The following is a 23283-nucleotide window of genomic DNA, read 5'->3' as shown; positions in this document are numbered from 1 at the left end:
TTAGCATTGAAGGAGATGGCTCATGACTTCACCAACAGCTTGAACATGCATCTTTTAAAAATACCAACAATGGCTCAATGGAAAGCACTTCTTTGCTACTACTTCAGGAGGTTGCGCATTCAGGTTCCAACCTGAGCACAGTCCAGGCCAACTCTTCAGTGTAGTACCGAAACAATACTGCAGGCATTAAATATGGGCTGCCTGACCTGCTGTGCTTTTCCAGCACTACTCTAATCTAGACTCTGGTCTACAGCATCTGCAGTCCTTGTTTTACCTATTAAAAATGAGGAAACTGGAGAAATCTGTGTTCATCCCTTGTGGTTGGAGGGTTCCTAGGCGGAAGATGAGGCGCTCTTCCTCCAACCGTCGTGTTGCTATGGTCTGGCGATGGAGGAGTCCAAGGACCTGCATGTCCTTGGTGGAGTGGGAGGGGGAGTTGAAGTGTTGAGCCACGGGGTGGTTGGGTTGGTTGGTCCGGATGTCCCAGAGGTGTTCTCTGAAACGTTCCGCAAGTAGGCGGCCTGTCTGCCCAATACTTGCGGAGCGTTTCAGAGAACTCCTCTGGGACACCCGGACCAACCAACCCAACCACCCCGTGGCTCAACACTTCAACTCCCCCTCCCACTCCACCAAGGACATGCAGGTCCTTGGACTCCTCCATCGCCAGACCATAGCAACACGACGGTTGGAGGAAGAGCGCCTCATTTTCCGCCTAGGAACCCTCCAACCACAAGGGATGAACTCAGATTTCTCCAGTTTCCTCATTTCCCCTCCCCCACCTTGTCTCAGTCAAATCCCTCGAACTCAGCACCGCCTTCCTAACCTGCAATCTTCTTCCTGACCTCTCCACCCCCACCCCACTCCAGCCTATCACCTTCACCTTGACCTCCTTCCACCTTTCGCATTTCCAACGCCCTTCCCCCAAGTCCCTCCTCCCTACCTTTTATCTTAGGCTGCTGGACACACTTTCCTCATTCCTGAAGAAGGGCTTATGCCCGAAACGTCGATTTTCCTGTTCCTTGGATGCTGCCTGACCTGCTGCGCTTTTCCAGCAACACATTTTCAGCTCTGATCTCCAGCATCTGCAGTCCTCACTTTCTCCTTACAGAAGTAAAGGGGCATTTACTGGTAATGGCCATGCCATTGACAAATTTGGCTCAATGTAAGCTATGATGACAGCTTGCTGCCTGATGTGTGACACCACAACCGATCTCTGTTGTAATGTTGCAGAGTGTCAGTAAAATTATATTCAGAATCTCACCCTGTGCAGTATTACTAAGGTTAATGTTCTTCACGTATAATGTGTTGTGAACATAAGTGAACCAGGTTCTCCAGATTTGGACAAATGCTTGTTTAAAAATTGTCTTAGCATTTGAAGATGTGTACCTTAGGCAAAATAATCAATTGGAAAGTTTTCTTTTTCTAAAAAAAAACAGATCGTTGAAAGGTTACAGTGAAAATGTGAAGCCATGTAACACTCAGAGGCAGTTGAATATGAATCCAGGCAGACGTACAGTAGTACAATGAAAACATATAATGTCATCACACACAGCAACATCTTAGGTACAAAGATGACTAGGTGCAAAACATTAGGTACAAAGTAGTAAGAGAAACAAAGTTTAAAATGTTAAACATGACCTTCTTAGAATAAGTAGAAAAATAACATTAAATTTCCTTATATAAACTGGAAACGTATCAGATCACACCCCTCAACTGGAAGAGATTGAAGTTCTTAGCAATCTCTTCCCCACCACTAGAAAGGGCCCCATGGGTCTAGCAGAAGACATGGAGGAATTCATCAAACAGATGAGACTCTGAGAATTCTTTCAAGATGCCTGCAGTGATCCCAATGAGTTCACGAACGAACCGGAACAGTCATCACAGGGATCTGCACAGAAGCGACCAAAGAAGGGGTCGACTTAGAAGTGACACTGGAAGGCTGCTGCCCTGGGCTTGACATGCATGCTAAAACCGTCAGGAAATATATAAATGCCAGATTCATCAGCCTCACCCACACGGTAAAATAAAACATCACCCAATCACAACGCAATGGCATCCATGCTCTCAAAACCAATCGCAACATTGTCATCAAACTAGCAGATAAAGGAGGAGCCATCATCATTCAGAACAGAACAGATTACTGCAGGGAAGTGTACCGACATCTGAACAACCAGGATCACTACAGGCAACTACCAGCCGATCTGACCAAAAAACACACCTGTGAACGAGAAACCTTCATCAGGACTTTACAGGCAGTCCTTCAGAGTTCCCTACGTGCCCTCATCCCATGCATGTCTCGCGTAGGTGACTTCTACTGCCTTCTGAAGGTACACAAAGCCAACACACCAGGATGTCCCATTGTATCAGGCAATGGGACCCTGTGTAAGAACCTCTCTGGCTATGTTGAAGGCATCTTGAAACCCGTTGTAAAGGGGACCCCCAGCTTCTACTGCAATGCTACAGATTTCATATTGAAACTCAGCACCCATGGACCAGTTGAACTGGGACATTCCTCGTCACAATGGACATGTCAGCACTCTACACCAGCATCGCCCATGATTACAGCATCAGGGCCACAGCCTCAGTACTCAATACCAACAGCTGCCAATCTCCAACCACCATCCTCAATCACAATGTCTTCACCTTTGACAACCAGTTCTTCATCCAGACACACTGAATGGCCACGGGGACCAAATCTGCACCTCAATATGCCACCATCTTCATGCACAAGTTCGATCAAGGCTTCTTTTTCTCCACTGGACCTCCAACCAACACTATACACCGGATATATTGACGAAATTTTTTTACCTCTGGAACCATTGCGAGGAGTCACTGAAACTACTACAAAGTGATATCAACGAGTTTCATCCCACCATAAAACTCACCATGGTCTAATCTTTAGTATGTGTCTCATTCTTGGACACATGCATCTCCATCAAAGATGGACCCCTCAGTACCACACTGTACCACAAACCCACAGATAACCTCATGATGCTATACTTCTCCAGCTTCCAACCGAAACATATTAAAACGCCATCCCCTATGGACAAGCCCTACGCATACACAGGATTTGTTCCGATGATGAGGAATGTAAAGGACACTTGAAAGTGCTCAAGGATGCCCTCATAAGAACAGGGTACGATGCTCATCTCATCAACTGCCAGTTCCGACGTGCCACAGTGAGAAACCGTAATGACCTCCTCAGGAGACAGACATGAGCTGCAACAGACAGGGTACCCTTCGCTGTTCAGTGCTTCCCGGGAGCTGAACGATTACACCATGGTCTTTGCGGCCTGCAACACATTATCAATGAGGATGAGCACCTCACCAAGACCTTCCCCACACCTCCACTAATCTACCTTTAAACAACCACTAAACCTTAAACAGATCATTGTGCACAGCAAACTGCCTTGCCTTCAGGGCAACAATACTGTACAACCCTGTCACGGCAGCTGCTGCAAGAAATGTCAGGGTATTGGCGTGGGTAACACCATTATACATGGGGACACCTCCCACCATGTATGTAGTGAGTACTCATGTGACTCAGCCAATGTTGTCTATCTCTTACACTACAGGCAAGGATGCCCTGAGGCATGGTACATTGGCGAGACCGAGCAGATGTTACAATGGGCACCACACAACAATCACCAGGCAGGAGTGATCCCTCCCAGTCAGGGAACACTTCAGTGGTCCGGGACATTCGGCCTCGGACCTTTGGGTGACCATCCTCCAAAGCAGACATCGGGACAAGCAACAATGAGAAATGGCTGAGCAGACGCTGATAGCAAAGTTTGGTTGCCATGGGATGGCCTCAACCGGGACCTTGGATTCATGTCACACTATAGGTGACCCCACTGCAACACACACACACACACACACACACACACACACACACACACACACACACACACACACACACACACACACACACACACACACACACACACACACACACACACACACACACATCTCTCTCATATGCACACATTCCCCCCCACACTTACACCCACACACACACCATCTCAAAGACACATAACCATCACACTTACACACACACACTTAACCAAGCTTACACACATATACACACACACTCTATCACATGCATTCACACACACATGCACACTCACTCTGTCAGTCCTATATGCGCACACATAATCACACCAGTTAGCTGTTAACAAGTCAATCGTTTCTGCACGTTGTGGTTCAGCGAGGGATACCCTGCAAGGATACGACAACCTGTTTCTTGGTGGCGAGGACAATGAGATAGTCAACAGCTAACATGCCTGCTCCCACACTTAACCTGAAAAATGGAACATTTCAACTCAGCTATACCAAAGAAGAGTCTTTGAATTTTAATATTAACTCTGTTACTCTCTCTGCAGGTGCTGCCAGACCTGCTACATTTCTCTAATATTTTCTGAATTTCGTTTAGATTTCCAGCGCCTACAGTCTTTTGATTTTAATTAATCTCAACCAAAGTATTTCTCAAGCTTGTTTTCAAGTAAAATCGGTCCCCAAGCCACATGGGGAGCTCTTAGGACTGGCGGTCAAAGTGTAAGTTTTGATAAAACATCATAGTGGAGGAGAGAGGGAAAGAAGAGAAAAAAATATGACGGAGGAAACTCTGCAGATTCACAGTTAGACATATTAAAAGTTTTGTGGCCAACCATAGTGATGGAAATCAGGATAACCAAGAGGGCAGAATTGGACAAGCACAGATGGCTCTTGGAATGTTGTAGGGCTGGAGATAGAAGAAAGCTTACAATAAGTCAAATCAAGTCAAATCAAAGATACAGAGATAGGAAGAGGCTCCGAACTATTTGATAATGTGAAGCAGAATATTAAATTGGAGGCATTGCTAGAATTGAAGTCAAGGTTGTTCATGAGTGCATTGAGGATATTTGCACAGGACCTGATGTGCATAAAGATACAGGTTGTTAGACAAAAGGTATGGTTCAATCATTGGAATTCCCATTGTGAGCAGGACTTGCAAAGAGGAGGAGAGAGGAGGTGAACAACCTATGTTAAGAGTTGAAAAGGATGGAAAATGCATTCCTGGGGACTTCCTGATACATTAACTATCTAAATGTCACCTAGGAGAAAGTAAGGACTGGAGATCAGAGTCAAAAAGTGTGGCAGGTCGAGCAGCATCCGAAGAGCAGGAGAATTGATGTTTTGGGTATAAGCTTTTTCCTGATGAAGGGTATAGGCCTGAAACATCGATTCTTTTGCTCCTCAGATGCTGCCTGACCTGCTGTACCTTTCAGCATTAAGCTTTACGACACTAAATGCCACCTACCACCCAGAATGCTGGATCACAGAAATGTTCCTGTAACATTTCTCTGATGCTGGTGGACTGGCAGCAATTTTTTATTTTTTTAGTACAACAACAGCTTGGAATCCATGCTTCAAAATGGTAATGTTTGCAGGGAAGATCAGATCAATCAGTAATCATCTGTGCATTATTATGAAAAGTATATAAATCATGCACTTGATGTTTAGAAATCCTTCTGTTGTCTTCTCAATTTTTTTAGTTTATCTTAATATAATAAATTCCTGTGTCAATTATTTCTCATTTAATCTGTCAAGGTTTAGTCACATTGCAATTGCACAGTCTGGCCACTAGCTGGTGGTGTTGAGTAAATTCAGAAATTGTTGCCAGCGTGACCTCACCAAATGACCACATGCAATGCACCCAAATTGGCCGCCATTTCTCCCACATTGCAATTGTCATTATGTCCCAGAAGTGCTTCAGTGGTTGTAAAATGTTTTGGTGCATTTTGAATTTGTTTTCTTTAAATCCTTACTAACAGAGATCAGTTGGCTCAATACGGACTGGTCTTTTCCATTTTATTCGGCTGAGCTCATTGATCTATCAGGGAGGCAGAAATGGTTTCAGATCTCGTCATGACTGATAACTATGGTGAAGTTAAAGATCACAGACTCAGGGAATCATACAGCACCATAGATTTTCATTCAGGACAATGGACGTAGTTCTTGTTGTTGCTCACTGTGGCTCAGCCAGGGAACATCAACATTAGTACGACAACGTGTTTCCTGAAACTCTGTCCTTCCACTGAAGGCAGGAAATGCAGCATTTCTGAATCTTAAGATGAGGCGGGGGGAAGGAGACTCCCAAATTAAGGATGGGACTGCACATGGCTGATAACGGTGTGCTGCTGTTCAGGAATTGGAACAAAAACCACAAGGATACGACGGTTAAATGTCATAAATAGTGCTTGGCTTACGAGAATCTTCAAACTCCACCTGGGTTTGCCAACCCCTTCAGTGTTACCCTGGAGATTACACTCAGGGCACTTCTGAGAGCAATTCTGAAGAAAACTCATCAGGAGTGGGGTTCAAATACCAAAACAGAAGTGAGCTATTCATTTTCATTTTCCTTCTAGATTTTTGTTCTGGAAGTATTGAAGAACGCTGTTAAAGCTTTTTGACTGTCAGTTAACGTCCAATCAGGATATTTGCCTCTCAATCCGTCATGGAAGGTCAGGCATTAGGAAGATTGATGATTGAATGAATGATTTATTGTCACTTGCATCTTACAGTGAACAATATGGTAAAAACAGGGAAAAGCTTCAACATGTTGCCACAATCTGGCGCCATTTTAAATAGTTTAAGAACAGAAAGAGCCAAACAAAATAACGGAAAGAGGTTCTTCCACTGCCTTTCTGCTGCCTGTGCTGTACCCTCCAATGTAGGAGTTGCCACTGTCTAGGTGCCATCTGTTCACTGCTTGGCACGCCTCGCCAATGCCACCGCTGAGTCCCATACTGAAACCATGCTCGCCACACAATCAGGAGTCCCCAGTTCCACTAAGGCTACCACATCAAAGACAGCCAGGAGTCCCCACTTCAGGCCCATCTTGAGCATAACCAGGAAGTTATGACTGGGAGTCACATGTAGGCATTCAGATGGGTGTTCTAACTGCCAATGAGGTCATGTGACAAAACTCCCAGTAACGTTTGAGTACTCCAGGACTATAATCGATGAAGCTTAGAAGGCCGAGGAGGGGTCTAATTGAAACTTACAGAATACTGAACAGCCTGGACAGAGTGGATGTTGGGAAGATGTTTCCATTGGTAGGAGAGACTAGGACCTGAGGGTGCAGCCTTAGAGTAAAGGGAAGACCCTTTATAACAGAGATAAGGAGAAACTTATTCAGCCAGTGAGCGGTGAATCTATGGAATTCACTGCCACAGGAGGCTGTGGAAGCCAGGTCATTGAGTATATTTAAAACAGAACTAGATAAGTTCTTGATTGTCAAGGGAATCAAAGGTTACTGAGAGAAAGCAGGAAAATTGGGTTTGAAAAAAAACTTATCAGCCATGATTGAATGGCAGAGCAGACTCAATGGGCCGAATGGCCTAATTTCTGCTCCTATGTCTCATTGTTTTATCGTCTAATGGTAGAGAAATGTCTCAGCAGCTACTAATGACATTGTGACAGCATCGCTCCTGACTCAAGGTATATAAGCCCTCACAACCTTCTCTGTATGGGGCTCCAATGGACTGCACACAAAGTGATTGGATACATGGACTGTGATGGGACAATGATTCCATGAGTGATGTGGCTCAGTGTATTGATAATCTGCCACTATTACTTTTTGATACTTATGTTAGCTTCCACAACACAAGGATGGGATGTGGGACATGTAGTGTTCAGCCATTCAATGAACTTTTACTTCAGCTCCTGGTATCTAAATATTTACACAGGAAACATTATTTCTACTGGAATCTTATAAACCAGCACTCTTTATACACTGGCAAAAATTATCTACTTCAAATATGGCAATCTATCGCGATGTCCAAGTATTTTTGCTATAAATAATGTAGAAAAGTGATGTGTTTACCCTTGCATTACATTTCTATTACTTACTTTGTGGTTTTACATTGATTTTAGGAGTTGTGTTAATTTTTTTTGAGGGATGTTGATGTCTCAAAGCTTCACTTGGTCAGGGTTAATGATATGTGTACCTCTCGATTATCCAGAATATTTGATCATTCCTGGTCCCCGAGGTGCCCGTTAATATTGTGTTACAATCACAGGCACTTGTGTGTCTGGCATCAAGCTAAGCAAATCAGGTGTACTGTTGCACGCTTCCTTCAGCATGTCATGCTGTAAGAGGACAGAGCTTAGGAAGATGGAGACTGAGGCCTTTCTACCAATAGATCACAATAAGGTGATGATGTAATGAGTATTTCCCTTAAAGGTAAGTCTAATGTTTGCTGTGAGATACAAACAAGGTAATGCTATCTTCTTTGATCTCAGCTTCCGTAGATGTTGCAAAAACACAAATTGCTGGAAAAGGTCTGGCAGCATCTGTGGAGAGGAATCAGAGTTAATGTTTCAGGACCAGTGACCCTTCTTCAGAACTCAACATAGTTGGTGCATTCTTCTATTTAGAGTCATAGAGATGTATCGCACGGAAACAGACCCTGCAGTCCAACTCGTCCATGCTGACCAGATATCCTAAATTAACCTAGTCCCATTTGCCAGCACTTGGCCCATTTCCCTCTAAGCCCTCACATATAGGCGAAGGTGAGGACTGCAAATGCTGGAGATTAGAGTTGAAAGTGTGGTGCTGGAAAAGCACAACAGGCAGCATCCGAGGAGCAGGAAAATCGACGTTTTGGGCAAAAGCCCTGCATCAGGAAGCTCTGATCTAAACTCTGGTTTCCAGCATCTGCAGTCCTCACTTTTGCTCATTTTTGACCTTGACCCCAGAGGACAGACGAATCCTTCATTTGACATCTTCCTATTCATAGGCCCACCCAGAGGCCTTTTAAATGTTGTAATCGTGCCACCCTCCGCCACTTCCTCTGGCAGCTCATTCCATACACGTACCACCCTCTGCATGAAAATGTTGCCTCTTAGGTCCTTTTAAATCTTTCCCCTCTCACCTTAAACCTATGGCCGCTAAGTTTGGACTCCCCTGGGGAAATGACCTTGGATTATCACCCTAACTGTGCCCCTCATGATATTATCAGCCTCCCATGCTGGTCTCGAATGCATCAATCACACATCAGAGATTGGTGAAACAATACTGTGGCTATTTCAACTAAAGGTTAGACCAAACAATAGACACATCTGAGCCATGAGACTGCTGCTGCGGTCTGTCTGCATAATCATGGCATTATACATCATAAATGTCTCATGGTGGATACTGAGGCTACGGAGCTCACTTTTGTGCCTCTACATCACACTCTCCACAGGGGCCATATGACCATAAGATGTAGGAGCAAAAGTAGGCCATTCAGCCCATCGCAGTTATTCTGTCAATCAATGAGATCATAACTAAACTGACAATCTTCAATTCCACTGTCCAGCCTTTTACCCATAATTCTTGATTCCTTTACTAATGGACAATCTGTCTATCTAAGCAGTGAATATACTGAAAGACCCAACCTCGTCAGCCCTCTGCAATAAAGAATTCCACACATTCACTGCCAGACCTGCACACTGGAGAGAACACTTAGATTAGATTACCTTACAGTGTGGAAACAGGCCCTTCGGCCCAACAAGTCCACACCGACCCGCCGAAGCGCAACCCACCCATACCCCTACATTTACCCCTTACCTAACACTATGGGCAATTTAGCATGGCCAATTCACCTGACCTGCACATCTTTGGACTACGGGAGGAAACCGGAGCACCCGGAGGAAACCACGCAGACATGGGGAGAACGTGCAAACTCCACACAGTCAGTCGCCTGAGGCAGGAATTGAACCCGGGTCTCCGGTGCTGTGAGGCAGCAGTGCTAACCACTGTGCCACCGTGCCGCCCTCGAAGAGAAGAAATTTCTCCTCATCACTGACAAAATTAAGTGACCCCTTTATTTTGAGATTAAGCCCTCTGCTTGGAGATTACCTCGTGTTGGAAATTCTTGTGCATAGATCACAAAAACCTAACATTTAAGTTCAGCTTGCAATAGGAAAGCTATACAGAATGTTGGCCCTTATTTCAAATGGAAGGCAGTATAAAAAGGGAGCTCTTACTAATATTCATTATCTCCGTAGCTGCTTCTTTACATATTATGGGGTGTATCCCATCAGGTTCAGCATACATATTAACCTTTAGTCATATCAGTTTCTCTCACACTTTTTCTTTAGTAATAGTTATTATTTTTGTTTCTTCTTCTCCTTTTGCCCATTGATCACTTGGTATTTTTGGAAAGCTGCTGGTGTCTTCTATTGTGAAGATTGATGAAGTATTTTATCAACTCCTCTGCTGTACCTGGTTCCCCATTATAATTTTCCCAGCATTGTTCCATAAGTGGTCTATATTAGATTTGGTCTCTCTCTTGCTTCATATATATTTAAAGGCTCACATTTATATGGCATCTTTAATGATATAAGGATGCCCCAGGTGCTACGCAGCTAATGATCTATTTTAGGGATTCAGGTTGAAGAATTGGCCGTGTTCATGGTGAATGCATCTTTCTCTTCAAAACAAGGGATTTTTGACCTCCATTCCTGATGAAGGGCTTTTGCCCGAAACGTCGATTTTCCTGCACCTCGGATGCTGCCTGACCTGCTGTGCTTTTCCAGCACCACTCTGATCTAAACTCTGGTTTCCAGCATCTGCAGTCCTCACTTTTGCCCATTTTTGACCTTGACCCCAGAGGACAGACGAATCCTTCATTTGACATCACAACTAAGGTCGTCACCTCAGACAGGGCAGGTTTATTCTTTGAACTTAAATTCCACCAGTAGCCCATATTTCCAGAGCACACGTGTGAACCTCTTGATAGTTAGTCCAATAACATTTCCTCTGCACAACTACCTTCCCCTGGCATTTTAGCAGGGCAATAGGATTGTACAATAAATGTTGGCCTAGCCAGTGCTGACGTTGTAGAGATTTATAAAATCATGAGGGGCATGGATAGGGTGAAAAGACAAGGTCTTTTCCCTGAGGTGGGGGAGTCCAGAACTAGAGGGTGTAAATTTAAGGTGAGAGGTGAAATATTTAAAAGGGGCCAAAAGGGCAAATTTTTCGCACAGAGGGTGGTGCGTGTTTGGAATGAGCTTTGAGAGGAAGTGGTGGAGGCTGGTACAATTACAACATTTAAAAGGCATTTGGAGGGGTATATGAATAGGAAGGATTTAGAGCGATATGGGCTGAATGATGGCAAATGGGACTAGATGGGTTAGGATATCTGGTCGGCATGGATGAGTTGGACCGAAGGGTCTGTTTCTATACTGTATATCTCCATGATTCTACAACACTGACATCCTGTGAATGAATGAGAAAAAACATTCTGTACCATCAGCCTGTTTGTCCTTTGGCAGCAATGATCCATCCTCAGTTGTCACCTTTATATATACCTTCTTAGTCTAATTAACTGAGACATCATATCTAAATGGCTGCTTCTTTACAATCTCAAAAATCTATCTGAAAATTGCCTACAAATGGTCCAGTGCTTATGCGATCACCAATTCCCCCAAAATCAACAAAGCCTATTTTTGAAAACTCACCAGCGATGGCCATGACAAGCTGTTTTGTCACATCCACAGAGATTGCACTGCAGGATGTGCCACTGCATTATCTACCTTCAGTATGCGAGCCACATGGTTGTGAAAACTGTAATTCAAGCTCTGTCAGCTTCTCACGAAATAGTAATCAGTCCAGTTACACAACATGTGAAAGACACAAGGGGGGAGACCAGACCAGGGCAGGCTATTAATGAAAGCGAAAGAGGAAGCTTAGACTTCTGTCAGTTGCACAATCTTACTGCAATACTGTATCTTTTCGCCTTAAGTTTGCAAAATAAATGCAGGCTTTTGGCATTTTCTGCCCTTGCCTTAACCAGAATTTTGTGTCCACTGTGCACAGTGACTGAGACAGGAGGAGGTTGGATCTGCCTCGGGAATCATTTATTTTTGCAGTAACTAGTGTTGTTAGTGAACACAATGCAGTTTCTTCCTGCAATTACTCAGTGGTTGTCATTTCAAGGATTGGGGGGGGGGGGGGTGGTGACGCTATTTACAGACAAACTAAAAATGGCAAACTTATAAAAATAATAATAGTGGCTTAAAATCCATCACAAAACAGATGAACATTTGTCAATATTTAAAATCACCAATAGCTATTTTAAACCTGTCGCTGCTGTTTTCCAAGCCTTTCCCTATCTCTCTCACCTTCTCCAGCTGTACACTGCTCTTGAGATGTCTACATACCTTCACTTCTGGTATCTTGAACATCCACCTCATTCTTTCTTCCCTGGAATCGGTTGCTGTGCCTTTAACTCCGGGGCTCCTAATTAGGAGATTGGAAGATTTTAACTGGGCTGCAAATAGAATGTAAAAGTTAATTCTAGGTTCGTTATAATTTAGTTTTTAATTCACAATGACTACGATAGAAGCACCAGAATTTACTGGAGAAGATAAACACACTTGTACTCCAAACGTAGTTACCAATGTGAAATTTCTAATCAAACTTTCTAGATATGTATGGACACATCTGAAACAAATAGAATTTCAACCCAGGCCCCAGCTACAATAAAGATCAGTAAAGCACAAGAACAGGCCCTTCGGACCATCAAGAAATAGGATCACTGGCTCTAAGCCATGAGAAGAAAGTGAGGTCTGCAGATGCTGGAGATCAGAGATGGAAATGTGTTGCTGGAAAAGCGCAGCAGGTCAGGCAGCATCTAGGGAACAGGAGAATCGACGTTTCGGGCATTAGCCCTTCTTCAGGAATGGTTTCCTGAAGAAGAGCTAATGCCCGAAACGTTGATTCTCCTGTTCCCTAGATGCTGCCTGACCTGCTGCGCTTTTCCAGCAACACATTTCCATCTCTAAGCCATGAGAGACTTGGCCAATATACTTAATGACTTAATAATTTACCAACTCTATCAACTTATCCCCTGCTTGCCTCTCCACCCACTCACCGCATCTCCCAGTTGTTTCTACTCTCTGCCTCTCCTCCTTGCCAATCTTCCATTCACCTCCCCCCTCCCTCTCGGCAATTCTCTCCCCAATCTTCCTACTTGATGACCCTCTCTCTCACTTGCCACTTCCTTCTCCCAACCCCTTGCTGTGGGCTGTAGGAGGTGCATGGACGAAGATTGATTGGGAGGGTCTGCAGGTGGGAGGTTTTTGGAGGGAATTAACAAGTGAGAGGGTCAGGCAACAAGAGGGAGATGGTGAGCAGCAGAGAGGTAGGGAGGGAGGTGATAATTAGGAAGCAAGTGGAATGGAAATACTGAGTAGGACAGTCAGTGAGTGGGCGACAAGAAAGAGCTGGGAGAGCACTGGCAGCTAGGGTTTTCCTAGTAAATATATCACTGCTCTCAGCTCAGTAACTCTCTCCCGAAATGTCCCATCGTCTCTCTTTCCTCCTTTAAGACATTAATTAAAATTTGTAGTGCCTCTTTGAATAAATCTTTAGTAATCTGACCTAACACCTCCTTAGTGTCAAATTTTGTTTTACAATGTCATAGGATCACAGAATCCCTGCAGTATGGAAGGAGACCATCCAGCCTGTCCGGTGCACATGGACTTTCCAAAAACTATCCCTTCCAGACCCAGTGCCCCACTCTGTCCCTGAAACCTCACATTTACCTTGGCTAACCCACCAAGTCTCCCACATCTCTGGACACTGTAGGCAATTTCCCATGGCCAGTTCACCCTAACCTGCACATCTTTGGACTGCGGGAGGAAACCGGAGCACACGACAGAAACCCACGCAGACTGAGGGAGAACGTGCAATGTCCGTGTGAAGCACGTGAGCATGTCTTCCAATGCAAAATATGAAATAAAAACACAATTGTTGAGGTAATATTCGGTTGTAAGAGCATCAAAAGGTGATGTTTCAGAATTGATTTCTTCCCTCTTGCTATACCGTGTAATGGGCATTATCCCACTCTTTCCATCTGTTCTGAAGAAGGGTCACCGGACTTGAAACACTGAAAGTGTTTTCTAGCCACAAATGCTGCTAGACCTACTGAGTTTCTCCAGCAATTTCTATTTTTGTTCGTATCAATTTCTCAGCAACCACCGTTGTTCGATTCTTTCTTTTATAACACCAGAACCTTTTGCCATCCTTTTTAAATCTCTAATCTCTGTGTGGACTGAAGCAAACACAGAGAACAAAAGCAGAATTTGCTGGAAAAGCTCAGCAGGTCTGTCAGCACCTATGAAGAGAAATCAAAGTTGACATTTCGAGTGTGGTGACCCTTCTTCAGAACAGAGAATACTGGGGAAACTCAGCAGGTCTGGCAACATCAGTGGAAAGAGAAAGAGTTAACATTTCAAGCACAGTTTCGCTCTTCTTCAATGCTGAGTATCTTTAGCATTTGCTCAGTTTGCTTCAGATTTACAGCATCTGCAGTGTTTTGCTTTTATTACTGTGTTGGCCGACACTGACTCCCCCATGAAGCACTTTGTTACATCGAATGCATGATACAAATGCACCAACCCTCTTTTACCATCATCTCTGACCTCCAAACCTGCTCCATCAAGTAACGCAAAGGGAGCAGGTGCATTTGGGCACCTCCCCTTCCAAATTCTCCTTCTAGTTACACACCATTTCAACTTGGAAACATGTTCACTTTCTCCTTGTTGTACCAACCTCCTCAACCCCGTATCTAACAGTATTGCGGGAGCACTTTTATCAGTGGACTTTAGGGATAAGCCATACACATTTCTAGAATCATCCAAAATATGATTTATTCATCGCTCAAAAACTTCTTCTGTGTAAAAAAGTCACATTGAACATCATTACTGGGGGTCCTTTTGTATTACAGGATAACCGCAACATCAGGCTTGCTGGTCTTCACTAATATTACAGCACGTATGTCAGGATGCCAAAGTTGACACCAAATAATCTTTATTACTCATTTGCAGGTTTTGAGTGCAGCTGTTAAGAGTGCCATACTGGACTCAAAATATTAACTCGATTTCTCTCTTCGCAGATGCTGCCAGATCTGCCAAGTTTCTTCAGCACTTTCTGTCTGAGCATCACTGCCAGCTGACATCACAGACTCGAGTGAAACATTTTAGGGGGAATCTTCTCAAGCTCTGGCCTACAGCCAAAACTCAGGCACAATGTAGGGCAGGGCTCTTCTCAACGTCGAGACCAATAGGTTACATTCGCCAACCAAGTCTTGGATGTTGAGGTGAGATTTTTGCTAATGAACAGCGAGAGGCCTAGAAGTAGGGATTAGCTCTCATTTTCACCTTACAGCTAGCTAATTTTACTTCACTAATGTGTAGGCTGTCCTTCTCCAACCCACTGCACTGGAGGTAGATTCGGAGATGTGGGTACCTGATTATGTGCAGCTCAATGCTTGCTCTCCTGGCCCTCTGTATTGGACACCATTCACCCCAATGTCACGTGACACATTCCACAGGCAGCAGCCACACACACCCTACCTCCACACAGTAGCCTTAGCCCTGAATGGCACATCTTTGACACACTTCCAACATAATTCTGCACTCCAATTCTAAATGAATCCTCCTTCTGCACTGTAACAACTCTGTGATCCTGTGAATTCTGTGACTAGCCCAACACCACAGCAGTCCTCAGCAATGCTGCTGCTCAGTTTCAAACAATAGGATTATTACCTGCGCAGAGAAATCAAAATGAATTTCGCATCCATCCCCTTACCCGCTCAGCCACAGCTAGTGGCCAAAATGAACATAGAGAGTAGAGAATAGAATCCATGCAATGTAGAAACAGGCTATTTGAACCAACAAGTCCACATCAACACTCTGAAGAGTAACTCATCCAGACCCAATCTCCTACCCTACTATTACATTTACCCCCGACCAAAGCACCTAAGCTACATAACCCTGAACATTACGGGCAATTTTAGCACAGCGATTTCGTCAAACCTGCACATCTTTGGATTGTGGGAGGAAAGTGGAGCACCTGAAGAAAACCAAGGCAGACACGGGGAGAATGTGCAAACTCCACACAGACAGTTGCCCGTGGTTGAAATCTAACCCAGGCACCTGGCGCTGTGAGGCAGCAGTGCCAACCACTGAGTCACTGTGTCACCCTCTTTTCCCGATGCATTTTCCCAACATGACCTCTCAAACCCACAGCCTTGAGATTAAGAGACACGTGTCCTACTGACTGAGCAAGTCAGGCCTATCTCCTCATACTCGTTAGATCCATGTGTGACTGGCCAATGGCATGGGAGCTTGCTGAGATCGGAAACAGTGACAGTTTCCCTTCGGGACTGCCACAAAAGATTCTGCTCAAAATGGAAACTGTGGAAGTGTGCTAGAGGTGGGCGGAGGGCAAGGTGGGTGACTCATGAAACTGAAAGAGGAATTCTGCCTCCTCAAAGGTACTCACACCCATTCATTTCAAACTTCCCCCTCCCACAGTCCTCAGTGCTCTCGGCCGCATGAGGCCGATTCAGCTAAAAAATGTCTCAGTTTTGATTTGATTCCTGCCCCATCAACTTCTCATTTCTATTTCTGGGTACAACGGTCGTGTAGTACCCACTCCTTCTTATCTCGACCGAGAACCAGTGCTCATCTGAACAATGTCTTATGAGACATCGGAATGTCCTAAAGCACAGAAAGTTTCCTATTTCCTCCAAATGGCGATTGCTGGTGCGATGGAGGAAACGTGGCAACAGATTTCAGGCATAGATCAATTCCACAAAGAGCTGTATGATAATTGACTGGATAGTCTGTGGTTAAGGGCAAGCATTGCCAATGCAAGATTTGCAGAACACGCTTGTGCTCCTTTGAAACAGTAGAATCTTTGACCTCCCCGTGAGAGGGCAGACGAGGCTTCAGATAATATAGAAGTACAGAAAGTACGAGTAGACTATTCAGCCCTTTGAGCCTCCTCAGCCATTCAATACGATCATGGCAGATAATTCAACTCAGTCGCCTGCACCTACTCTTGCCCCATACCCTTTGATCTCTTGAGCTCTAAGAACTACCTCAAACTCTTTCTTGAAAACATTGAATATTTTGGCCTCTACCACTTTCTATGGCAGAGAATTCCACAGGTTCACCACTCACTGGGTGAAGAAATCTCTCCTCATCTCAGTATTAAATGGCTTGCCCAAATTCTTAGATTGTGACCCTTGGTCCTGGACTCCCTTGTCATTGGAAGCATCCTTCCCGCATTTACTGTGTCCTGGCCCGTTAGAATATTATAGATTTCTATGAGATCCCCCTTAGACTTTTAATCTCCAGTGAATATAGTCCTAACCAATCCCGTCTCTTTTTATATGTCCCAGGAATCAGTCTGGTAAATTTTTGTTGCACTCCCTCCATAGCCTGAATATCCTTCCTCAGGAAAATACCTGCACGTAATACTCCAGGTGTGGTCTCACCAAGACTCTGCACAATTGAAGCAAGACACCTCTGCTCCTGTACTCAAATCTTCTTGCTATGAAGGCCAACATACCACTTGCCATCTTCACTGCCCGCTGCACCTAGGTGCTTACTCCCAACATGATATATGAGGACACATAGGTCTCGTTGCACCTCCTCCTTTCCCAATTTGTTCCCATTCAGATAATAATCCACCATCCTGCTTTGCTACCAAAGTAGATAATCTCACATTCATCCACATTATACGTCATCAATGTGTATTTATCCAATCAACTTATCCAATATCTTGTTGAAGGTAATGCTTCCTGCACTAAGGGGACCTGTTGGCCTAGTTGTATTGTCACTGGATTGTTAATCCAATGACCTGGGTTTAAATCCCACCACGGCCAATGGTGGAATTTTAATTCAATTTCTTAAAAAAACTGGAATTAGGAGTCTAATCATGATTATTGTCAATTGTTGGAAAAGCCCACCTGGCTCACTAATGTCCTTTAGGGAAGGAAACTCCCATCTTTATCTGGTCTGTGTGTGACTGAAGACCCAAAGCAATGGATTTGACTCTTAATTGCCCTCAGGGCATTTAGGGATGGGCTAGCCCAGCCAGTGACACCACTTTGGGCAATAAATGCTGGCCTAGACAGCCACACTCTCATTCAAAGAATAAATTAGACTCCAACAGTAGTGAAAGTATCCACCTAGACTTTGTGACCATAGGTTCAATGTTACAAGGAGGGATTTTAAAAATTAGTACACGAGATGTGTCAGTGACCAGGTCAGCATTTATTGCCCATCCCTACTTAATTAGAGGGCAATTAAGAGTCAATCACTTTGCTGTGAGTTTGGAGTCACATTATTACTGACCCAAGAGGGAGATTTCCTTCCCTAAAGGACATATTGAACCAGATGGTCTTTTATAATAATTAACAGTTGTCATTGTTAGACTAGCTTTTAATTGTAGATGTTTGTCGAATTCAAATTTTACCATTTACACTGGAATTAAATGCAAAATTTCCAAGTTGTCTGATAAAACAAAATTGTGTGGGATCAGGCCCATCATACCCTGCCTTTGAAGATTTATATAACTGGGTGCTCTTGAACACATAAAGAATATATTTTTAAAAATACTTATGGAATGTGGACCTTTATATCTTAACGACTGGAAACAAGGGTCTACAACTCATGCCTCATCTGCTCAAAGACCTGGTTAGACCATATCTGAAGTAGAGTGAGCAGTTCTGGGTCTGAAAACAAGACATATTATCCTTATAATGATTTAATAATCCCTTAATTTGAAGTATTAATCAATGAAGGGAGGTTAAAAATATATGGTTACAATTCCTGCAGTTCAGAAGGCCCAAGGATGATTTGATCAAAGTTTTCAAAATAATAAAGAAAAGTGATTGGATAGTGTGAGTGAGACAAACTATTTCTGCTGGGTTTAAGAGTCCAGGAATTAGGGAAATAATCTAAAAATTTAAAGCCAACTCTGAGAAAGGAAATTAAGTATTAAAGGTGAAATTAAGAAATGATTCTTCACAAAAAGGTTATTAGAAGATTGGAATTTTCTTCTATGATTGATGCTCGATTAATTGTTAATTCAGAAACGTTTTCTAGCTGAAGGTATTAGAGGAATGATGGTCAAAGGCAGAGGTGCAGAGTGAAATGACAGATGATCTCCTTGAATGGCAGAAGAGGTATAAGAGTCAAAATGGCCACATTCTTTACCAAGCTCCCTTGGTAAAACATTGTGATGTCATCCCTGATTTCTTTGCTGGGATTTGTGTAGTTAAAGTTTAACCCATGACCTCTGATTTATCTATCACTGAGATGATGCATAATCAGATTTGCGACTGACTAGGAGAAAATGAGGACTATAGATGCTGGAGATCAGAGTCGAGAGTGTGGTGCTGGAAAAGCACAGCAGGTCAGGTAGCATCCGGGAAGCAGGAGAATCAACGTTTCTGGCATAAGGTCTTCATCAGGAATGAGTAATGTGAGCCGGGGGCTGAGAGATAAATGGGAGGGGGAAGATAGCTGAGAGTGCAAGAGGTGGATGGAGGTGGGAGTGATGGTGATAGGTCAGAGAGGAGGGTGGAGCGGATAGGTAGGAAGGAAGATGGACAGGTGACTTCCTGTTTATTTATGGAATCGGAGGCTGTTTGGGGAAGTGCTGGTGAAGGTTTCCCCAAGCTCATAGTCTCTTGCCATACAATGTTTTCCACTTACATTTTCCTGTCATGGATATTACTCACTCCATGCTGGTTGGTTGGAATTGTCTTTAGCATATCTGGATTCACTCTTCAATACATTTCAGAGGACAATAGTATCAATTTTGCTGTGGAAGCTTAACATCAAAAAATGCTGTTATCTTTCCATACCACTTGAATAGTTTGCAAAGAGCCTTTTAGCATTTAGGCTGAAACACAAGTTGTCCAGTACGAGAGGGGTGACAACAGATGCCACAGATTTAAGTTAACTGGCAAAGGAACCAGAGAGGAGATGAGGAGAACAAGTTATAAGCAGCAAGTTGTTTCGTTCTGGAAGAAACTACCTGAGACGATGATAGAACTTTCATAAGCGAATTGAAGGTGGAAGTGGGAGAGATAATATTTTCCAGGGGTACAGGGAAAGAAGGATTCATTAGCGAAATCTTGGCTGCACGGTTGGTCAGTGGTTAGCACTGCTAGCCTCACAGCGCCAGGAAGATGGATTCGATTCCAGCCTTGCGTGTCTGTGTAGAGTTTGCAGACTCTCCCCGTGACGGCGTGGGTTTGCTCTGGTTTCCTCCCACAGTCCAAAGATGTGCAGGTCAGGTGGATTGGCCATGCTAAATTGCCCATAGTGTTAGCTGCATTATTCAGAGGGAAAGGCATCTGGGTGGATTATTCTTCAGAGGGTCAGTGTGGACTTGTTGGACTAAGTGGCCTGTTTCCACACTGTAGGGAATCTAATCTAATCTCTCAAAGGGCTGGCACAGGCATTGATGGGCTAACCAGTTTCTTTCTGCAGTGTTGAATTCTTCTTCCTTTCAATAGTGTTGGGAGATATACATTTTAAGGAAAAGACTGAACTCATTCCAGCTAAATTGCTGAAATGTGTTTGATGGAAAACTATTAAAATATTACAACAGTGGAACCGTGACACCAATTCCATTTCAATCAGTTGAACTTGACATCCTCTGAGGAATCAGTTTTCCTCCTGCCTGTCTAATTCACATTTATTTCTTGTCATATTAAAAGAAGATATACTTTTCTGTGACCCACAGTCATCTGTCTACGAATGGACCCTATAGAACCATTGTGGTTAAAACAACAACCTGCACTTAACTTCACTAAATATCCTCTGAGCAGTGCAATCAGACAAAAATTAAGATACCAAACCACATAAGGAGTTATGAAGACAAGGGGTCCCAATGGTTGGTGAGAGTGGAATCCTCATGAAGCAGAAAGAGATAAGGCAGATGGGAAAATGGAGTGAAGTGTGTGTAAATGTCCAAAGCTTACTACATAGTCAGCTGAAGCCAAGGTTGATGACAGGGAGGGTTGATGAACATCACGGCCTTATTAACAGGGACCCAGAGTACAAGAGAGCCTGCAGTTCTCAGGGTAGAGGGGATCTGGGCCAAATTCCAGGGCGTGATTCCTGTCCCCACTCATGAGGAATCCGGAATTGTAGCAGAGTGGAGGGGAAAGTAGGAAAGGTGCAAGAGGCCAGCAATATAGGTGCAGTGGCATCCCAGGGACTGTCAGGGTGGATAACACTGCAGAAGTAGAAAGGCTGGGTGTACTTGAAGAGAGACTTTAATAAGAGGGTGCCAGCGAAACAGGAAGCAATGTAGGATCAGTGAGCACAGGAGGGAAGATTGATCAGGACGTGCGTCAGGAACTGGGCAGCAGAGATTTGACTCCAATCAAGTTGGCAGACGATGGAAGTTGAAAGACCAGCCAGAAGAGCATTAGAGCAGCTGAGTCTGAAGGGATTTGTTAGGACAAGGATCTCAGAGGCAAAAGTTCTGAGGCAAGGGTGGGGACAGAGATGAAGTTATTGATGGAGGTAAATTTCATTAGAATTGAATGACAGGAAACACTCTTTTGAAGCACTGAAGTACAGCTAGACAGATGGTTCCCCATCGAGGCGATGACCAATCTCCTCAGCATGTCGTGTAACACAAGGAACTGCCTGTGATGTTGAATTCTCTTTATCACTTGCAGGACATGACATGAAAATTTTATTTTCTAATTTCCCTCAAGTAGAGATGGAAAGAAGTTCTGGAGAAGGGTCACTCGACCCAAAATGTGAACTCTGATTTCTCTCCACAGATGCTGCCAGACCTGCTGAGCTTTTCCAGAAATTTCTGTTTTTTGTTTCTGATTTCCAGCATCCGCAGATCTTCTGGTTTTTATTGGAAAGAAGTGACTGCTTTACTAATATCTGCTCTCTGTGGTCTGAAAGGTACAATAAGAAATCTCTACACTTTGAAGGCAACCTGTGGAGCTTTCTTTTCAAAAGACCTGATAATATCTTAGCTTCCCATTGGCAAACATTCTGAACACCTAGCAGAGGCAAATTTGGCGATCAAATTTTGTCACTGTACACATCCTGTTTTGAAAGGTTGACTGTTTGAAGTATTGCTATTTCTGGTGCATCAAATGGCTGAGGTTACAAGTTACAGAAATGTGCAGCACAGTTATAATCATGTCACTTGAGAATTGATATAAGCTAGCTCAGCCTCCTGATATGAGTAAGTTTAAAAAAAAAACAGAACTGGCAATGCATGCTGACGCCAGAACAAATGACTTGGGGATTTTGGAGAATTGCATAATTTATGTTATTTGTGGCAAACTAAGTACATTTTATGAGGGGGGAAAGTATCATTAAAATGGTGCTTATGCAGAGCTTTTTTTTGTTTGTTCATTTCTCCAGCTATCTCCTGGAGGTGCCAACTGCTCAATTATACAATCATACCCCATAGGAGGAGGCCGTTTGGCCCATCATGTGTGTACTGCCTGCTGAAAGAGCTATTCAATTAGTTCCACTCACTCACTTTTTCTCCACTAACCCTGCAAAATATTATCTTTTTCAAGTATATATTTACTCCCCTTTTGAAAGTTCTCCTACATCTAATTGTAGATCATATGAAAACTCTCGTCTGCTGCTTCTATTATTTTCACAATTAAATTCAATCTTGTCCTCTGGTTAGTGACGCCTCCTGATGCTGAACACAGTATCTCCTCATTCATCCCAACAAAGTCCCTCATAATCTTGGCCTCTACTAAATTGCTCCTCAACGTAGTTTACTCTAAAAGAGAACAACTGCAGCCATCTATAGTCTGTCTTGGCTGAACATGATATAACAAACTGATGTGGACAGCACAGATATGTAACGTTAACACCCCCTTGGACACTGCTAGATCCAGCATTCCCTGTGTTTGTTTCAGATGTCCAAGATCCGCAGTAGTTTGCATTTACATGACTTTGACAGACACTTGCACAGGACATGGCTACCTCCTTGACAGCACCGGATGGTCAACTAGGTCTTGGGACAGATAGTCTGGCAAAGCAAGAGCTCCACCACCAGCCTAACACTCCGATCATTATGGCTGATGATGTTTCTGCACCTTGGCCAAAGCTTTAACTGTGTTAAGTCATGACAGAGCAGCAATTTCCTGATCTCAGTGACTCAATCCCACATAACATTAAATGTACATTTACTTACTGCGGTGGATGGTTAGTTTACTTCCTCTGTTGAGGGATTTCCTCTGTTCAGCTGTTCTCCAGATGCTTGTACTAGTGTTGGGAAACCTGTTCTTCTCTTCTGGCTGACATTGAACCCTGATAAATGTAACACCACGTTGCTGCAGCGGTGACCCACAGAAAAGAGCTTGGATTGTGCACAGGTTGTGTGGCTGGACTGGACAATGTGAGTACATCTGCCAGAAGTTGAACTCAGCCTTTACC

At 43.8% G+C, this 23283-nt stretch overlaps 1 long non-coding RNA gene across 1 annotated transcript; it reads right to left on the bottom strand.

Moving 5' to 3' along the window:
• Positions 1–5933: 5933 nt before the first annotated feature.
• LOC148148258 (uncharacterized) lies at positions 5934–23160 on the bottom strand. Its single transcript, XR_015759008.1, has 3 exons — positions 23042–23160; positions 12196–12274; positions 5934–8337 (listed from the first exon to the last, which is right to left on the bottom strand). It is a non-coding gene; the product is annotated as an uncharacterized LOC148148258 (long non-coding RNA).
• Between the last annotated feature and the right edge of the window lie 123 nt (positions 23161–23283).

Source organism: Chiloscyllium plagiosum, unplaced genomic scaffold, assembly GCF_037043375.1.
Source record: "Chiloscyllium plagiosum isolate Xiang-an unplaced genomic scaffold, Cpla_swu_hap1 HiC_scaffold_13, whole genome shotgun sequence".
NCBI lineage: Eukaryota > Metazoa > Chordata > Chondrichthyes > Orectolobiformes > Hemiscylliidae > Chiloscyllium > Chiloscyllium plagiosum.
This window is presented reverse-complemented; position numbering and strand designations above follow the sequence as displayed.